Source organism: Amborella trichopoda, chromosome 2, assembly GCF_054954075.1.
Source record: "Amborella trichopoda isolate Santa Cruz 75 chromosome 2, AtrichopodaSantaCruz75HAP2 v2.0, whole genome shotgun sequence".
Lineage (NCBI taxonomy): Eukaryota > Viridiplantae > Streptophyta > Magnoliopsida > Amborellales > Amborellaceae > Amborella > Amborella trichopoda.
In genome coordinates this window covers 19,574,532-19,593,405 of record NC_142337.1, presented here as the reverse complement: position 1 = coordinate 19,593,405, position 18,874 = coordinate 19,574,532, and the positions used below count along the sequence as shown (strand labels likewise).

At 35.4% G+C, this 18,874-nt stretch overlaps 1 long non-coding RNA gene across 22 annotated transcripts in view; it reads right to left on the bottom strand.

Annotated features, from left to right (window-relative positions):
• The window catches only part of LOC105421543 (uncharacterized), a 38,384-nt gene extending 19,863 nt beyond the window's left edge, over positions 1-18,521 (bottom strand). For 10 of the 22 annotated variants that reach the window (XR_016049368.1, XR_016049363.1, XR_016049367.1 and 7 more), the window contains exons 1-5: positions 18,178-18,521; positions 15,517-15,596; positions 15,195-15,274; positions 14,874-14,953; positions 14,553-14,632 (exon numbers count right to left, since the gene is read on the bottom strand). This is a non-coding gene — a long non-coding RNA (uncharacterized LOC105421543). Of the gene's footprint in view, positions 1-14,056; positions 14,312-14,440; positions 14,633-14,761; positions 14,954-15,194; positions 15,275-15,516; positions 15,597-18,177 lie in introns of those variants that run through there. The other 12 variants (XR_016049380.1, XR_016049377.1, XR_016049379.1 and 9 more) reach the window with 6 other exon arrangements.
• Between the last annotated feature and the right edge of the window lie 353 nt (positions 18,522-18,874).

Sequence of the window (18,874 nt, the reverse complement as noted above, 5' to 3'; positions counted from 1 at the left end):
GGGTTTCTATTTGTTGTTGAGAATCTATATACCTCATAGTATGGCATTAAAGGTGGATTAGGTGGCGGTGGTCTTGGTGGTTTAATGAATAAAGAACATTCTTCTAGAGTTGGGATTGGCTGATCTGGATTGGGCTTTCCATATTTCACTAAAAACTCATATTTTCCCGTTGGTTCACCCAAGGTTCCTATTGTGGGATCTCCATTTTCAAATCTCTTTCTAAGTTTCTATTCAAAAGATTACTTTTTATTAGATCATTTTGGTTCATTCATATCTTCATCCATTAGATCAAACTGGTCCTGAATACAACCACGACAATCACATAAGGGGTCAAATGGTTTGTGTCCTTCTTTGGTCTTTCCTTCATGGATAGGTGTCCCATCATTTTTTAAGGCTATGATTGGAGTTATCATCATCTTTGTTGGGAATATTGATTGGGTAGAGTTTTTATTAGAAGATTGGATGGAAATTTGATTTCTACAGTTCCATCTTCCAAGGCAATGTATACAGAGTTTGTTGCTCGGATAGGTTATTTATCTGGTTCTCCTAATTTTTCATAACTAGTGACCCATCTGTTGGGAAGTAGCTATATTAGATCTTCTCTAGGAATTTGTTTGGGAATATAAGTGTGGCAGGGTGCCCCTGTTTCACTTACATTGATGAACAAAGCTTTATTTGGATTAAGCTCCTTCGGTATTGGTAGTTTGTAGGGCACGGTTTTGAACTCTATAGCCCATTTGGTAGTGAAGGGTTGCAATGTGTGAATCGGAGACCATTGGGGTTCCAGTTATTTGTATTTGGATTTTCAAAGCTGTCAGCATATATGGAACCACAAGGGTCATTGTGAAATTTGATAAAAGAGTTATGAATATTGTTCCACAATAGTGGCAATGCAGGCATGCTCATATTTTAATAACCTTGTGTCTAATAAAGCTATTCTGGATGAGACTAGAAGGCCATCTCTTCCACGAAATGTTAATGCAAGTCTTACTGCTCCAAAATCGAAAAGTGAATATTTTTCTCTCTTTAAGGCTTGGAAGATGTTCTGGTAAAGTCAAGGTGAAGACTTCTTCTTCACCTGTAGCAGGTATAGGATATTGGTCAAAAGAAGAGGTTCGAAGGAATTGTTTTATAGACTCTGTTGCTTAACTTTTAAATAGTGTTCGTATGGTTTTATTGATTGATGGTGAAGGTCCTTTAAAGATATGATAGGGATTTCTACAGTTCCATCTGCCAAGGCAATGTATACAGCGTTTGTTGCTTGGTTAGGTTTTTTAACTGGTTCTCCTAATTTTTCATAATTAGGGACCCATCTGTTTGGAAGTAGCCGTATTAGCTCTTCTCTAGGAATTTCTTTGGGAATATAAGTGTGGCAGGGTGCTCCTTTTCACTTACATTGATGAACAAAGTTTTATTTGGATTACGCTCCTTTGGTTGGTAGTTGTAGGGCATGGTTTTGAACTCCATAGGCCATTTGGTAGTGAAGGGTTGCAATGTGTGAATCTGAGATCATTGGGGTTCGTAGTTATTTGTATTTGGACTTTTAAAGCTTTCGACATACTTGAAACTGCAAGGGTTATTGTGAAATTTGGGAAAAGAGTTTTGAATATTGTTCCACAATTCACGGTGGTCGAAATAGTGGCAATGCAAGCATGCTCATATTTTAAGAACCATGTGCCTATTCTGGATGCGACTGGAAGACCATCTCTTCCATGACATGTTAATGCAAGTTTTACTGCTCCAAAATGAAATGGATATGTGAATATTTTTCGTTCTTAAGGCTTGGAAGATGTTCTGGCAAAGTCAAGGTGAAAGTTGTTCTTCACCTGTAGCAGGTATAGGATACTAGTCAAAAGCAAAGGTTTGGAGGAATTGTTTTATAGACTCTGGGTGCTTTTCTTTTAAATAGTGATCATATGGTTTTATTGATTGATGGTGAAGATCCTTTAAATATATGATAGGGATTTAGGAGGGGTAATTCCGGAAGAGTGTTGGTTGAGGCTTCATGGATATAATTTATTTGGCATAAGCTTTCTAATTCTTAACCAGAACTGGATCTAACAGATGAACAAGCAATTAAGAATTCAGAAGTATTGAACAGTCTTCTGGTACTCATTGTTATCTTAGGCCTTTCAGATACCCGACGCACTCACTCTCAGCATATGGGATTTAGACTTAAATGGTTCTGATACCAATAAACGTGCAGATTCAAAACCAATAAACCCGAAACCTTAATTAGATGGAACTTATAGATAAAGAGGGTAAAACTCTAAACTCCTTCAAACAAACCCTAAAACAAGGTAAAGACTACCGCCACCTAATCCACCTTTAATGCCATACTACCAAAAGGCTCTGAAGCGTATAGAACCTAAACAACAAATAGAAGCCCAAAAGCATATAAAATGCTATACATTTGACCCTTCCTCTTCAAACTACATTGCGCAATTCCCTCCATTAAACATTGATGCTTATGAATAAAGCATCGTCTGTAATATTGGGTGGAAGAGCAATATCCATTGAGTGGTCCTGGCTTCTACAAGCCATTTGGTAATGGAGGGTGGCTGCATAGGTATTTTCGACCTGAGCAAATCCTATAATTTGGAGCTGGACTCTTCAGATAGTTCTCAAGCACATCGATGCTTATGAATAAAGCACCATCTGTAATATTGGGTGGAAGAGCAATATCCACTGAATGGTCCTGGCTTCTAAGCCGTTTGGTAATGGAGGGTTGAGCAAATCCTATAATTTGGAGCTGGACTGTAACAATCCTAAACTTTCAAAAAAAATAAATAAATAAATAATTCTTTATAGTGTGATGGTCTATATAAGTATTATGGTCCTTAGGGACAATCACCACTTTTGTTGACTTTTTCCCTTCATTACCACGTCCTTTAGTTGACGTGGTACTCAAATGTTTCACGTTTAATAATATCGTCACACCTCATGTATGAGGTGGAGCTTAATAAATAATATAATAGTGTGTTTAAAGAATTTAAATAGAAGAGGTGAGGACTCCCACCCAAGAGAACTTTTGTATAAGCTCTCCCAACACACTGAGATCTTTCTCTCTCTAGTTGAAACGTCGTGAGCTCCTCTCTCTAGCCGAATTTTTATCGGAAGCTCCCTCTCAAATATTTTAGGTAAGTGACTTCATTATCTTGAAAAATAATCCGTTCATTTTAAAAATGAAATAAAATAATTACTTCTGCTTATTATCATGAATTTTAGGCACGATAAATTTTACGCGCAAGTGATCTCATTATTTTGAAAAATAATTTTTTTAATAAAATTGTGATATTTTATCTATGTTAGAAATTTTAAATGCTGTAAATTCTTAGAAATAAATTTATTTATTTATCTTATCTATTGTTAGAGAATTTAGATATTGTAAAATTATTAGAAATAAATGTGATATTTCTGCTTTTAGTAAAATTGTGAGATTTCTTTCTACTGTTTTTTAATATTTAGACATTGTAAAATTCATGTGCAAATGACTGCCTTATTATTTGAAAACTGATATTTTTGCATTTAATTATAGCATTGTCTGTAAAATGTTTATTTGCAAATTGACATCCCATAAATTATGATAATTCCGTATTCTTGAATTTCTATAAGAGTTTTTCTATACATATTAGATTGGCAATTATGCTAAAAAGTCTTTACGAACTGCTACCTTTCTAAATTTGAACCCAAAATATTTGACTGGTTATTTTTGAAATGTTATTGAAAGTGACTGTTATTAATGGTTTCAGTGAAATTCATATTAATAATTTCAGTGATTTGTTGAGTACATGATATTGCTGCTTTCGAATGTTTAAATAGATTTAAAAATACTTTAAGTATGCAAGTGGACTCATCTGGTTCGCCGCTGAGGTATAAGTGGACCAATTCGGTACGCCGATAGGGATTAAGTGGACTCATCCGGTACGCCGGTGAGGTATAAGTGAACCTGCAGGGATTAAATGGACCTATCTGTGACGCCGATAGGGATTAAGTGGACCCATCAAGACGCTGATGGGGTATATAGGTGACCTACTTGAAACGCCAGTAGGGTATTTTGTGAAATTTTTTGAATTATGCACTGACGTTAAAATGTTATACGCATTTCAACTATTCGAATTATACTTAATTATGCATTTTTTAAAGTGAAACTGTTGATGCATTTCTGTTAATAGATCTCCTTTTTGAAAATATTGATATCTTTCAACCATGATTATTTTTAGGATTATGATGATCACTTTCTGAGTCGCCAAACTCATCAAATTATGGTAAACATTTTTTTCAGAATAACTGCGGTTTCATTTTGAGTGCTCGTCAGGATCAACTCTGGAAGATATTGTAGTTGTGCTTAAACTTTCTTTTGTAACTTTGTAAGAATTCGCCATTTTAAATTTGTCCTAAAAAAAGATGTATATATGTTTTGACTGTCACATCTCAGGAATATCAATATTGTAAATTCTTGGGGCGTGACAATTATGGTATCAGAGCAAAAGGTTTACGATTCTTAGGAAACTTAAAAAGAATGTACTTAAAATCACATTTATAGCGTGTACAAACTGGGACAAAGTCAAGATCCAGAATAGCTGAAGCGAATATGGAAGGAATTCACAAAGCCTTGGAAAATATCGTTGCTCTAATGCAACATCAGATTGAAAGCAACAATTCACCCAGACAATCAGTTACGGGAAATGGTAGGAGTAATATCGAACAATTTAAGAAATTGAACCCACCTTCTTTTAAGGGTGTTGTAAACCTACTGGAAGCCGAGGGATGTATTATGCAATTGAAGAAAATATTCGAGGTAATGGAATGTCCTGAAGATAGGAAGGTGGCCTTGGCAGTTTTTATGTTAGAAGGTGAAGCACAACATTGGTGGCGAATGGCAAAAGGAGTATTGGTCAAAGAAAATAGACTCTTGACTTGGGAAGTATTTCTAGAGCCATTTAATAAAAATATTTCCCATATTTTATTCGAGACCAAAAAGAAATAGAATTTCTGGAATTAATCCAAGGAAACCGAACAGTAGCACAGTACGAGGCTAAGTTTACTGAATTGGCCAGGTTTGCACCACAGATGATAACAATGAGGCAAGAAAGGTGAAAAAATTTGAAAGGGGTCTCAAACCAGCTATTAGAAGCAGAATATCAGTCTTAAAATTGAGAACTTATGCTGAAATAGTGGATCGAGCCCAAATTGTCGAAAAAGATTTCGAAGATTATCAAAAGATGAAAAATCAAAAAAGTCAGGTTAGACCCACACCATCTAATCGACAACAATTTGAAAGGGCAAACAAGAAGCCAAGGCCCTTGCTACTTCAAAGCCCAATAGAACCATGTAAAAAATGTGGGAAAAACTATGGATCGAGCCCTTGTTATTGGAATACTGGAGCTTGTTTTAAATGTGAAAAATTGGGGCACCAGATTAGAGAATGTCCTAGCTTACAGATGCAACAGCTTCCAAAGCAAGGAGAGATAGCTCAAAAGCCAACCTCAGATGAAGGGAAGAGTAATTGCGATCACCCAGCAAGATGCTCAGGCCTCAAAATCAGTGATCCAAGCTACTCTTATTATCTTCCAAAAAGTAGCTCATGTTTTGATTGATCCTGAATCTACTCATTCAATTGTATCACCACACTTTGCATGCTACTTAAAGGTAGAACCAAAACTATTAGAATACATTCTAAAGGTAGCCACACCGATGGGAAATTCAAGTGACACCAATATAGTGTACAAATCCTGTGTAATAAAGATAGAAGAAAAGGAATTGTTGATTGATTTAATACTCCTAGAAGTTCAAGATTTTGATGTAATCTTAAGCATGGAATGGCTTTCTGCATACCATGCAAGTATTGATTGTTATAAGAAAAAGGTTACCTTTACTATTCCGAATCAACCTGTATTTTACTTCAATGGTATCAAAGAAGACTCACCATCATATTTAATCTCCTGTATTCGAGCAAATCGCCTCCGTCGAAAAGGGTCTCAAGGCTTTCTTGCCAATATCAAAGAAGATAGGAAGGAAGAAATAAACTTGGATACCACTCCGGTTATCCGAAAATTTCCCGACGTTTTCCCTGAAGAATTGCCAAGATTACCGCCTGACAGGGAAATTGAATTCTCTATTGAATTATTGCCAGAGGTAACCCCATTTTCTAAGGCACCTTACAGAATGGCACCTGCAAAACTTAAGGAACTTAAACAACAATTGGAAGAATTATTAAATAAAGGTTTTATCAGGCCCAGTGTGTCACCTTGGGGTGCTCCGGTATTGTTTGTTAAAAAGAAAGATAGGACCATGAGATTGTGTATCGATTATAGACAGTTGAACCAAGTGACAGTGAAAAATAAGTATCCATTACCTAAAATTGATGATTTATTTGATCAATTACAAGGATCTCAAGTGTTTTCAAAAATTGATCTTAGATCTGGATACCATTAGCTCAAGATTTAAAGTGAAGATGTTCCCAAGACAGCATTCAGAACAAGGTATGGCCATTATGAATTTTTAGTCATGCCTTTTGGATTAACCAATGCACCAGCTGCATTTATGGATTTGATGAATCGAGTCTTTAAGCCCTTCTTGGATAAATTTATTGTGGTATTCATCGATGATATTTTAATTTATTCCAAGAATCAGAAGGAACATGAGCACCATGTAAGAATGGTATTGCAAATATTAAGAGAAAATAAATTGTATGTCAAACTTAGTAAATGTGAATTTTGGTTTGAACAAGTGACATTTTTAGGACATGTCATATCAAAGGAAGGTCTATCAGTTGATCCTTCAAAGGTTGAAGCCGTTGTTAATTGGAAACAACCAAGTCATGTGATTGAAGTTCGAAGCTTTTTGGGATTGGCAAGATATTATAGAAAATTTGTAGAAGGATTTTCTCGATTCGCAACCCCATTGACTCAATTGACACAGAAAAATGTCAAATTTGAGTGGACAAGTGAATGTGAGGAGAGTTTTCAAGAACTAAAAGTTCGATTAACTTCAGCACCTATTTTAACTATTCCTGAGGGGGCTGGGGGATTTGTGATTTATAGTGATGCTTTACATATAGGCTTGAGCTGTGCATTAATGCAATGGGAAAGTAGTGGCATATGCATCCAGACAGTTGAAAGAATATGAGAAAAAATATCCAATTCATGACTTGGAACTGGCTGCAATAGTATTCGCTTTTAAAATGTTGAGGCATTATCTATATGGTGAGCAATTCAAAATATACACGGATCATAAGAGCTTGAAATACCTCTTCTCTCAGAAGGATTTAAATATGCGATAGATAAGATGGATGGATTTCTTAAAAGATTATGATTGTACAATCCATTATCATTCAGAAAAAGTTAATGTTGTGGCCGACGCTCTAAGTAAAAAATCTACAGGAGTCTTAACTCATCTAATGATCCAAGAAATGAGATTGTTAGAGGAAATAGTGGATTGGCATCCGACTCCGTCCATTAATGGTGTGGTAAGTATGATTGCCAACATTAAGGCAGTACCCCAATTAATCCAACAGATTCGATCCGTACAAAAGACAGACCCCCAGCTTATAACAATTGTAGAAGAGGTGAAGCTGGAAATGAGAGAAGAATTCTCTATATGTAGTGAGGATTTGCTAAGATTCAAAGGTCGGGTTTGTGTCCCGAATGATGAGAGTGTGAAGAAAGCTATCTTAGAAGAAGCACATCATTCTCGTTATACGATACATCCCGGAAGTATTAAAATATATCAAGACCTAAAGAAAACCTTTTGGTGGAATAACATGAAAAAAGAGGTAGCACTATTTGTGTCTAAGTGCCTAACATGCCAGCAAGTAAAAGCTGAGCATCAAAGGCCCGCTGGGTTGCTGCAGCCTTTACCCGTGCCAGAGTGGAAGTGAAAGCACATCTCTATGGATTTTATCTCTGGCTTGTCTAGAACAAATTCAAAACATGATAGCATTTGGGTCATTGTAGACCGGCTGACCAAAGCTGTTCATTTTCTGCCGATTCGCACGACGTACACTTTAGATCTACTGGCCCAGTTGTACATTAAGGAAATAGTGCGATTGCATGGAGTTCTGGTCAGCATTGTATCGGACAGGGATACTTGGTTTACTTCTAAATTTGTGGCTAGGCTACAGTCAGCCTAGCACTGCCTTTCACCCCCAAACTGATGGACAATCGGAGAGGACCATCCAAACCTTGGAAGATATGTTGAGGGCCTGTCATTGACTTTACAGGAAGCTGAGATGACCATTTACCTCTGATTGAGTTTGCTTATAATAATAGCTTCCAAACCAGTATTCAGATGACACCATATGAAGCCTTATATGGAAAGAAATGCAGGATACCTATCTATTGGAACGAAATTGGTGAAAGAAAGCTTTTGGGGCCAGAAAATTGTCCAGGTAACCACAGATAAGATAACAATAATTCGAGAAAGGCTAAGGACAGCTCAGAGTTGACAAAAGAGTTATGCCGATAACCGACAGAGAGATCTTGAATTTGAGGAATGTGATCGAGTTTTTCTAAAGATCTCACCAATAAAAGGCATTATGAGATTCAGCAAGAAAAGAAAGCTGAGCCCACGTTACATCGGACCATTTGAAATCCTGGAAAAATCGGAGGTGTCGCTTATAACTTGCCTTACCACCGGAATTGGCAAACATCCATAATGTCTTCCATGTATCTTCACTACGAAAATATCAGCCCGACCCATCCCATATCTTGAAATATGAACCTTTACCGATCAAGAAGGACCTATCTTTCATTGAGCAGCCAATTTTGATACTGGATAGAAAGGTACAAATGTTGCGCAACAAAGAAATTCCTATAGTCCATATATTATGATAGTACCATTCAAGAGAGAAGTCGACTTGAGAACGAGAAGACGATATCAGAGAAAAATATCCCTATCTTTTTCAGTAATCAAGTACACAAATTTAGAGGGCTAAGTTTCTTTAAGGGGGGAAGAACGTAACAATCTTAAACTTTAAAAAAAATAAATAATTCTTTATAGTGTGATGGTTCATATAAGTATTATGGTCCTTAGGGACCATCACCACTTTTGTTGAATTTTTCCCTTCATTACCGCGTCCTTTAGTTGACGTGGTACTCAAATGTTTCACGTTTAATAATATCGTCACACCTCTTGTATGAGGTGGAGCTTAATAAATAATATAATAGTGTGTTTAAAGAATTTAAATAGGAGAGGTGAGGACTCCCACCCAAGAGAACTTTTGTATAAGCTCTCCCAACACACAGAGATCTTTCTCTCTCTAGTCGAAACGTCGTGAGCTCCTCTCTCTAGCCGAATTTTTATCGGAAGCTCCCTCTCAAATATTTTAGGTAAGTGACTTCATTATCTTGAAAAATAATCCGTTCTTTTTAAAAATGAAATAAAATAATTACTTCTGCTTATTATCATGAATTTTAGGCACGATAAATTTTACGCGCAAGTGACCTCATTATTTTGAAAAATAATTTTTTTAATAAAATTGTGATATTTTATCTATGTTAGAAATTTTAAATGCTGTAAATTCTTAGAAATAAATTTATTTATTTATCTTATCTATTGTTAGAGAATTTAGATATTGTAAAATTATTAGAAATAAATGTGATATTTCTGCTTTTAGTAAAATTGTGAGATTTCTTTCTACTGTTTTTTAATATTTAGACATTGTAAAATTCATGTGCAAATGATTGCCTTATTATTTGAAAACTGATATTTTTGCATTTGATTATAGCATTGTCTGTAAAATGTTTATTTGCAAATTGACATCCCATAAATTATGATAATTCCGTATTCTTGAATTTCTATAAGAGTTTTTCTATACATATTAGATTGGCAATTATGCTAAAAAGTCTTTACGAACTGCTACCTTTCTAAATTTGAACCCAAAATATTTGACTGGTTATTTTTGAAATGTTATTGAAAGTGACTGTTATTAATGGTTTTAGAGAAATTCATATTAATAATTTCAGTGATATGTTGAGTACATGATATTGCTGCTTTCGAATGTTTAAATAGATTTAGAAATACTTTAAGTATGCAAGTGGACTCATTCGGTTCGCCGCTGAGGTATAAATGGACCAATCCGGTACGTCGATAGGGATTAAGTGGACTCATCCGGTACGCCGGTGAGGTATAAGTGGACCTGCAGGGATTAAGTGGACCTATCTGTGACGGCGATAAGGATTAAGTGGACCCATCAGGACGCTGATGGGGTATATAGGTGACCTACTTGAGACGCCAGTAGGGTATTTTGTGAAATCTTATGAATTATGCACTGACGTTAAAATGTTATACGCATTTCACTTATTCGAATTATACTTTATTATGCATTTTTTAAAGTGAAACTGTTGATGCATTTCTGTTAATAGATCTCCTTTTTGAAAATATTTATATCTTTCAACCATGATTATTTTTAGGATTATGATGATCACTTTCTGAGTAGCCAAACTCATCAAATTATGGTAAACATTTTTTTGAGGATAACTGCGGTTCATTTTGAGTGCTCGTCAGGATCAACTCTGAAAGATATTGTAGTTGTGCTTAAACTTTCTTTTGTAACTTTGTAAGAATTCGCCATTGTAAATTTGTCCTAAAAAAAGATGTATATATGTTTTGACTGTCACATCTCACGAATATCAGTATTGTAAATTCTTGGGGCGTGACATGGACTCTTAAGGTAGTTCTCAAACACTGGGGTCTTTCAGGGGAATATTGAAATTAGGAAAAACTGTGATAAACACCATTCCTGCATCGAGGGTTGTTTGGACATTGGCAATGACTGCCTGATGGTATTTTTTGAATCGAGTGTCATGGAGGGCTAGCCTTGTTGTAACACCGAGGCCTTCCGACCATGGAAGGTTAATGCTAACCTTACCGCTCCAAAATGCATGTGGGTATACTCCTGCCTCATGTAGTATTCAGGGAGTGGGAGTTCCTTAAGCATTTCTAAGGTGATGTATCGCGCGGCTTCTGTGGCTAGGATGAGGTACTTATCAAACTTAGAAGATTGATGCAGTTCTTTCACTGAAAGGGGGGACTTGGACTGGAAAAAGGTTTTGATTGTTTTAACAAACTGGGGTTGTGGTTTATTGAACACATAATAAGGATTGATTAGAGGAAGACTTGATTCTGGGACCTTTCCATCTATGGGAAGGTAATCTATCTCATACAGGCGTTCTAATCTAGATTTTGAACTTTGACAGAAAGGTTCTACAAAAGAGGAAGTGGAGGGTTAATGTTAACCTTACTGCTCCAATCTAAGTCCTAACCCTTTCGATCGGCGCCACATATAGCCAGCCCACTTAAGTCTACTCTCTCTCACCTTATCGCCTATTGATACCACACCTAAACTCTCCCAAATGAATTCATTTTGAATTCTATCCATTCTTGTCTTGTCACTCATTCATCTCAACATCTTCTTCCTCCATAACACTCATTCTGTGGGTATATTGTTTTTAGTCTACCCAACATTCCGCCCCATAGAGCAAAGCTGATCTCACAGTTGTCCCATAGAATTTGCCTTTTAGCTTCATTGGTATGCGACGATCACATGAAATTCCAGTTGCACATATCCACTTCGCTTACCCAACTGTAATTTTATATGCGACATCTTCCTCAACAGCTCCAATTTCTTGGATTATCGTCCCAAGATATCAAAAGTACTGTCTTTTTTGTACTTCCTGGACGTCAATCTTAACTACTTCCTCATCTCTACTCCTATTATTACTAAACTTGCAGTCTGTATATTTGGCCTTAGCCCGGCTAATTTTAAAATCTTTGGATTCTAGAGCACCCCTCACAAATTATAACTTTATGTTGACACCATTACAGGTCTCATCGATCAAAACTGTCATATGCGAACAACATGCACCATGGCACCTCATCATGTAGCTGCCCAGTTAAGTCGTCCATAACTAAGACAACGAGGTACGGCTCAATACTGACAGTTGATGTAAACCTATTGTCACTGAAAACGCGCTCGTCTCTCCACTATTTGTTCGTACACTAGTTAGAGATCCATCGTACATATACTGATTTGGATAATAAGAGGGAAAATATACAAATATCAATCTACATTCAAGGATAGGTACTAGAATTACCCTCAATCTAGATGAAACTAGTATAATAATCCAAGTCATTAGCAAATAATAATAACCGACATAAATATCGAGACCATCTAACTAGGTGAAGCTTAGGACCTTGCTACAGCCTGCAATTCATTTGCAAGTGATCTGTGATCAAGATTTCATACCCCAACAGAACGGCCAAAAAATGGAAAAGAAACCGCTAGCCAGTTGGTTCCCGGAAAGTGGTCAAAATTATTAGACCAAAGTAGGAATCTTATAAATGACTAGTACTCCCATTCAAACTAACACCTTCATGCCGATTCCTATTGGAAAACCTTCTCTCCATGTGTTCCTCTTACCCCCTCCAACATATGTGCCTTGTTGTTTTCATGAGCATAAAAATGTCCTAAGTTTTTATAAGTGGAATCAAGTTCCCATCTACTTAATTGAAAATGCATTTATTTTCCAACTTATAGTGACTAGATTAAAAGCAGGCTGGTATATGCATAAAAGCAGCAGGGCCAAGAACAGTCAAAATTAGTCATCCGCCAATGCAGCCTTTTTGTTGCACTTCTAGCCTTTCTAAGTGGTGACAAGTAGTTGAGTCTCTATATTTTACTCCAAATCTATTAATGGCTTAGTTAACATCAAGGAGGAAGAACTAGGGAAGCGTGCTAAGCAACTTAAAATAAATACAGAAACTAAGACCTTGGCCTAGTAGAACCGCAACATTTTTTAGAAAGGAGGTTCACAAATCACGAAGAATGTCAATATAAAAATCTCCAAAAAATTTGTACACGAAGCATTTCAGATATAGGATAGCAAACCCAACCCATGTACAAAATCTAACATAGAATTTTGTATTGCTAAATATCACAAGCTTTTAGTCAAGTAGTTATTCCATAATCAGTACCCTTTCATAGTGTCTCAAATCTAGCACTTCTATAAAACTATTGCTGAAATTCGTTGATGTGCTGTGATTTTTCACACATCAAACACATATAAGACCAAAGGAAGAACACCAACCAATTACACAAACGGCAAGCTTTCTATGCTTCCTCTACAACATAAAACTTATATACTTCCCCTTATCCAGCCGTCCAGAATGGCGAGCTAAGATGGCCCCAATCACAATGTCACGTCTCTACACTACCGTCCAGAATGGAGGGCTAAGATTGCCCCAATCACAATGTCACGTCTCTACACTATTTTATTTTAAATTTTTTCTAAAAACTATTTTGACAAAAAAAAAGTGTACGTCCAGTCCTCTATTAAACTCGCACTAGCAAAAAATTTAAAAAAAATATTTGCAATAAAATAAAATGACCAAGATACCCCAAAAAGTTTCACGGGGTATTTTGGTTATTATATTTTATCAAAAAATTATTTTTAATATTTTTTTATAGGTGCGCCCCAATGAGAAGGTGGCACATACCAATTTCATATTCATAAAATTTGTATAAAAAAAACTAAATATAAAATACTTTGAGACATTGGATCTAAGATCTGCTATGCTATAGGGGAAGCATAGAAACGTTCCCATATACAAAAGCAAGGAAACATGCATCCTCGGGAAAGTTAATCCAAATAACTGAGCTTTGAAATAAACTGCAGCATAGTTTGAAAATGATGCGACAAAAAAAATGACTGAAAGGGAATCAACACATACATAAAAATGGAACTAAAACAATGTACCATGGTTTCAAATCTCCAATGAAAACAACTGTACTGAGGGCCATGCACCAGCAGCACCAAAACCGGCGGCAACTAGAGAATTCAAAGCTTGTGATATTTAGCAATACAAAATTCAAAGCTTGTGATATTTAGCAATACATCAGGAATGACAACTGCATGGTTCTTTGCCCCCATGTTAGACTGAACGAGTCAGCCAGTTGAGCATTCATAACCTCAATGGCAGGACTACATAATAACTAGCTCATTTACAATCCTTCTACAATAATGAAGAAGATTGTTGTCTGAACACGTTTTCCTTTTGCTGCTGCCCAAACATATATGTGTATTCCAACATGCTAATCCATATTTACAAGATTAACTATATGAAGTATTGATACTAATTCAATCCTACAGATCAAAGCTTATTAGTTAAAAGCTTACTGTACAGATCAATTACATAAGTTAAAACTAAGAATGCAAATTGAAGTTCATAAGATAAAACTTCTTGTATTTGAATCCACAAATGATATTGCCTTAATGTCTTCGTCAACACAAATATGGTTCACAATGTCCTGCTCAATTCCAAATTTGAAACACGAAACAAGCAGTTATGGTACTATTTTATAACCAAACATTAGATAACAACGAGACCCTAGAAAATAGAATCCTGTCCTCCATAAGGTAAAAAAGTCAGCAAATAATTTCATACTAAATTCCAAATTAAGTATTGTTTAATTTAAAAAGTATCTCAAGATGGTTACAATAGATAAACCATGTACATATTTAGGACAATATTTAGGACATGAGACATACAGTAGTTCCATGAACAATATTTAGGACACCATCTGGTAGGCCTTGATGTCTTCATCATCACAAATATGGTTCACAATGTCCTGCTCAATTCCAAATTTGAAACACGAAACAAGCAGTTATGGTACTATTTTATAACCAAACATTAGATAACAACGAGACCCTAGAAAATAGAATCCTGTCCTCCATAAGGCAAAAAAGTCAGCAAATAATTTCATACTAAATTCCAAATTAAGTATTGTTTAATTTAAAAAGTATCTCAAGATGGTTACAATAGATAAACCATGTACATATTTAGGACAATATTTAGGACATGAGACATACAGTAGTTCCATGAACAATATTTAGGACACCATCTGGTAGGCCTTGATGTCTTCATCATCACAAATATGGTTCACAATGTCCTGCTCAATTCCAAATTTGAAACACGAAACAAGCAGTTATGGTACTATTTTATAACCAAACATTAGATAACAACGAGACCCTAGAAAATAGAATCCTGTCCTCCATAAGGTAAAAAAGTCAGCAAATAATTTCATACTAAATTCCAAATTAAGTATTGTTTAATTTAAAAAGTATCTCAAGATGGTTACAATAGATAAACCATGTACATATTTAGGACAATATTTAGGACATGAGACATACAGTAGTTCCATGAACAATATTTAGGACACCATCTGGTAGGCCTTGATGTCTTCATCATCACAAATATGGTTCACAATGTCCTGCTCAAATCCAAATTTGAAACACCAAACAAGTAGTTATGGCACTATTTTACAACCAAACATTTGATAACAACAAGACCCTAGAAAATAGAATCTTGTCCTCCACAAGGTAAAAAAGTAAGCAAATAATTTCATACTAAATTCCAAATTAAGTATTGTTTAATTTAAAAAGTATTTCAAGATGGTTACAATAAATAAACCACGTAGAGACACATGAGATTTACTGAGAACAACTGACATACATTAGTTCCATGAACAATATTTAGCACACCATCTGGTAAACCAGCCTCCATTGCAAGCTCGGCAAGCATCATAGATGCCCCTGCACCAGTCATACAACATACTTCAATCCTCTAAGAAATTCAGAGAACAGAAAAGGCAAATCATGATGAAGCCACGAACCTTATAGTAGTAAGTTTATATTTAAAATAAACTAGCATTCATGAACCACAACATGCAGGAGGCAAGGGAAGTTCAAAATATTATAGTTCCAATAATGGTCAAAATCGATCATGATGTTTCAATGGATCAAATCTATACGAAGAAATGCAGACCCTTTTATTGTTGTGTGTGACATTTCAATGGACCAAATCTATAAGAAGAAATGCATACCCTTTTATTGTTGTGTGTGGTGAAGCACAGGCATGCTGCCTGTGTTGGTAAAATGAACCTCACTAGAGTGCTGCTTCCATGCATGACTAATCACTAGGAAGTTCACGTTTACAAAGAGCGCAAATAATAATCATTAGAATGTCAGCAATGTTAAAATCTTAAATACACCAAATCCATAAAGGCGATACAAAAATTTCCTGGATCTTTCTCTGAAAGGCTTCAAAACAAATGTATTACCACATTTCGCCGCCACGGGAAACATCTAAAGAAACATATGAATCAAGAAGGAAAGGTCCCCAAATTATTTGTATAGATCAAACTACACAATCCAAACAGAAATTTAAAATCAATACCAAAAAAATCTACTTAACAAGAAAAGCATTCAATTAAAAAGAAAATAAAAAAACATGAGCCACATGTCACTGCCATGGGAAACATCTAAAGAAACATATGAATCAATAAGGACAGGTCCCCAGATTATTCGTATAGATCAAACTACACAATCCAAACAGAAATTTAGAATCATTACCAAAAAAATCTACTTAACAAGAAAAGCAATCAATTAAAAAGAAAATAAAAAAGATGAGTCACATATCCTAGCTCACACAGCACAAAGAAACAATCTAAGATGCTAGGAATATGCAGAGTACATGAAGTCATATATTAACATTGTAAACAACCAAATATTGATCTAACACTTGCAAATAGAATTTCATGTTAATGGGGATACATGTAGGCACTGTTTGGACACACCATTTATTCATGAATAATTCCATTCTCTGCCCACCAATTCATGAATAGTAATAAGCATTGTTTGGTCCACTCCAGTTATTCATGAGTAAGGCCTATTTCTATTCTGCACATATTAATATGCCGCAAAACCTTCCCCACCAAATAAAAGTAAATCTGTTTCCCCCATATTCATGAACAAATCCATGAATATATTTGTGGGAGCATCCAAACTGGGCCATAGTTCAAGATGTAGAGATTGTGGATAATTATTTGTTTTCTTCTCTATGAGTAAAATCCACTCCTCTATGAAATTTATAAATTTTTATGAACTAGCATTTCTGAGGCCCTTATTCAAGAGGACTTCTATGTAATCACTCAGGAACGAAAGTGAGATATTGTTGTCAGTAGCGGTTGCCAGGCCTCAAAGGACATTGCTCAATTATTTACTATATATAATAAAAATAAAACCATTGCTCAATGACCCCTTAAAAATAAACCCTAACACAGCCATGCCTCTGTTTTATGATCTATAGAAATGAAAAGAATAAAAACAACACAAACATTGACTTCCCACAAAAAATCAAACATAGGTTCTGTAAAAATAAGGCCGAAACAAAGAACTATTGGGCATGGAAGAACCCCTGAGACCACAAAATAAAAACAACTGAGCCAGTGAAATCCTAAAACTAAATCTGGAAGTCTTACTCAAGAGCACAACCAAAAAAAGAAAAAGGAAATCTAAGAACAATGGTTGTGAGCTCAAAAATATGAAAACCATTTAAACCCATTTCAAGTTAGAACAAGTTGAAGAGGATGAAAGTAACCCTTACGTACAGAATAAAAGATAAATCCTAACAGTCATGCCTCTGTTATGAGGGTCATTGACATGAAAAGAATGAAAAGAACACTACCATTGCTTGCTACAAAAAATCAAACATAGATTCTGTAAAAATATGGCAAAAAACAAAGAATAAATGGCCATGGCGTGAGACTACAAAAAAAAAACAACTGAGCCCATGAAAACCTAAAACTGATTCCGGAAATGTTCATGAAAATATATCAAAACTAGTTTCAGAGAAGAAAATAACACTAAGTATTCCAAGATTTCTAACAGAAACAGGAAGCTATTCTGAATCAATTTTGAGAAAATTCACAGATTCAGTTGCAAATGAAAAGAATCCCTAAATCATTCTCTGATTCCGGAAAACCTAAATCATTCTCTGAGCCCATGAAAACCTAAAACTGATTCCGGAAATGTTCATGAAAATATATCAAAACTAGTTTCAGAGAAGAAAATAACACTAAGTATTCCAAGATTTCTAACAGAAACAGGAAGCTATTCTGAATCAATTTTGAGAAAATTCACAGATTCAGTTGCAAATGAAAAGAATCCCTAAATCATTCTCTGAGTCAAAAACAATGGGGATGAAAGAAAATTAAAAGAATATAAAAAGTTCCATTCTGATGGAAACCAAACTAGATTCTAAACAAACAAGCAAGCAGCGAAAATTTCAGAGAATTCACCATAATATAAAATAAAACCTAAAACTATTTATTACCTCTGATTAGGTGCACTACATTCCTGGTTGTTGCCATCCCGTCTTCCAAATTTTGCCCACAAACAACAGCTCCATGACCCGACAAAACAAACGAAAAGAAACAATGGAGGTGAATTCTCGAGCGGGGTTCACAAATTAGGGTTTCACCACAGTGAGAAGGGTAAACTAAAAGGATAGCAAGAAAATTCCCGGCTTAATTTTTTCTTGCTCTCTTCTAGTCACTTCTGACAGTGGCAAAACCCTAATTTCTCGGTTTCGAAATGGCTTTGTGCTTGTCTGGTAGACAGATCTAGATCCCGCTCTCAACGCCCAATCCTTTCCAACGATTGGGATAGAAGAATAAGCTAAAAGCAATGGTTTAAAAACCGGATCGGTGGCCAGGATAGGGCTTCCAAAAATCGATCCGGATCGGTGAATCGGCTATCCGGATCGGAAATAAGGTGAATCGGTCAGAATAAAGCTTCAAAAAAATCCGAAAAAAATTATTAAAATTTATTATAAATATTTTTTTTTAGGAATTCAATAAAAAATGAGGGTACTCCATTAAGAATTTTCATGTTTTTAAATGAATATGCGAATATTGATATGTTCTTTCCCTACATGAACCGCCATTCAACATTTAATTTACATCACACAAAAGGATAAACATAGAATTATCATGGAATAAGTATATCAACATACATGGACTACAATAAAG